Genomic DNA, 2,137 nt, shown 5'->3' with positions numbered 1-2,137 from the left:
AGCCTGGGCAACACAGTAAGACCCTGTCTCAATAAAAGAAAAGAAAAAAAAATATCTGAGTTGTTCTCCCCAGAACATGGAACATATAAATGCTCAAGAGACATTTGGTTGGGGCATGGAGTGGGGGCTATGGCTGTCTTTGCAGATGTCGACTTTAACCCTGAAACATCACTTTGTTCTGTGACATGTTCCTCATTTATGATGCAGGGTTTAAATGTGATTTCCTTTTGGAACATTAAAATGGCTTCTAGCGCCAGGTGACCTTGACGCAGAACTCCTAGAACAAGGCACACTCATAAACTAACCTGGGCTGTTCATTGCAGACTAAATGTTTGTTTTCTCCTCTGACCCCACCAAGTTTATATGTTGAAATCCAGGGCGTTTATATGTTGAAATCCTGTTGCCAGGACATTGGACTGCCAGGGACACCATGCTACAGCCTTGACAGCCCCTTGATGCTGGGTGAATGTTTGCAGAGGAACCCAGCCACCCTCTCCAGGAGCACTAGGCCACACATTGACCAAGTTATTATTGCCACCACTGGCCAAATGTTGTCCATCTGGGGCCCAGCGCAGCCCACACACTTCCTGGTTGTGGCCACTCAGTGTGACCACATGGTGTTCTGCTACCCAAACATCATGGTGGTGGATATGGCCAGAACGTGATCCACTGGACATGATATAGCTGTTCCAACTTAGGGATCCCACTCGGGCAGAGTGACTGGTCATATTTTGAAGCTGTTTCTGCTGCTGCACATCTCATAGCTGCACCTCAGCACTGCTGGTGCCCACAGCCAAGTAGTTGCCCTCTTTGATCAAGGCCACAGAAGATACACATTCCCCAGGCTGCTCCATTTGCAAAAGCTGCAGGATGTCACCAGAACTTGCTCTCCACAGGTACACATTGTCACCCAGTGCCACAGCCAGGACGTTCCCAGAGCTCCAATCCACAAGGTTCAGGTAGTAGTCATTCAGATTTCTGGGGCATCCAGGATATGGTCTGGCAGGGAAAGAATGTAATGGCAGGTCTTCTGGCTAGAGCCAGGCATGGCCTTTTGACTGTAGAGTACTTTCAGTATGTTTTAATAATCTGGGGCATTTTGTGGTTTTCCACTGAGCCGAAGGATCTTGACTTCCTCTACATCAAAACCGTTCAGGTTCAAAGCCCAGGCTTTCTGATGTTCCTTCTTGGTGGGCATCTGGATGTTTTCAGGCTGGTTCTCCTTGCTCAGTAGGAAGCTGGCCACCTCCATCTGGGCAGCACTGCATTGGGGGATATAGTAGTCACTGCCAGGTTTGCTAGGAGTGGTCTGAACCTTGGAACTCGATTTGCCAGGAGTTCGGCCTGGAGTCCTGCCGGTGCTGTGGGATCGGTCGGTGGCCTGCATGGATGAGGGGGCCGGGCCTGTGGCTTCCTTGGCTTTGCACTGCCAGCGCACAGGGGGTGCATTGGGGATGAGTGCATCCAGCAGAAGCAGTGAGTGCAGGTCACTCCTGAGCGTGAACTGCACCATGGGAGTGCCCGCAGTGGAAGGGGTCTTTGCACTTGGTGCCTGCAGAGCCCATGTGCTCCCTAGCAGGTTGCAGTTCCGACCGGCTTTCATTATTATTTTTTTTCTTCTCAAACAGTTTAATAGCAAACAAACAAAGGAAGGTACCACATTTGGCAGATACAAAATGACTTTTTGTCTGTGTGTCTTTGCAATTAAAACAGATTTAAGTTCCCTATTGGGACAAAAGAAAAAACACACAAAAAAAGGAAGGAGACCGGTTGGGAAGATGGCCGACTAGGAACAGCTAAGGATTTCAGCTCTCAGTGAAAGTGCAGAGGTTGAGTGGACACCGCATTTCCAGACGGATATTTATTGCCCACAAACCAGGAGATTCCCAGGTGGAGGAGCTCAATGGGTCGCCAGTGTGGATGTTTTGGCCAAAGCGGCTGTTTCAGCCTACACAGCTGTTTTGGCCTGCGTGACTGTTTCGGCCCATGTGGCTGCTTTGACCACGTCCTGGCATGGTAGTTCTTCATACAAAAGACACTAGTGAGGGTGCCCTTTTAGCTGGTGATTGGAGCCCTGAGATGGCAGAGTCACCCATTCATCTGAAATAGCGAGCCAGGCCAGGAGATTCCTAGGCAA

The 2,137-nt window shown here is 49.7% G+C and overlaps 1 pseudogene; it reads right to left on the bottom strand.

Annotated features, from left to right (window-relative positions):
* Nucleotides 1–359: 359 nt before the first annotated feature.
* Nucleotides 360–1,603, bottom strand: LOC101048963 (cell division cycle protein 20 homolog pseudogene; annotated as a pseudogene).
* Between the last annotated feature and the right edge of the window lie 534 nt (nt 1,604–2,137).

The sequence above is a fragment of the Saimiri boliviensis genome, chromosome 4 (assembly GCF_048565385.1).
Source record: "Saimiri boliviensis isolate mSaiBol1 chromosome 4, mSaiBol1.pri, whole genome shotgun sequence".
Taxonomy (NCBI): domain Eukaryota; kingdom Metazoa; phylum Chordata; class Mammalia; order Primates; family Cebidae; genus Saimiri; species Saimiri boliviensis.
Note: the sequence above shows the minus strand (reverse complement) of the source record. Positions and strands in the feature narration are given on the sequence as shown.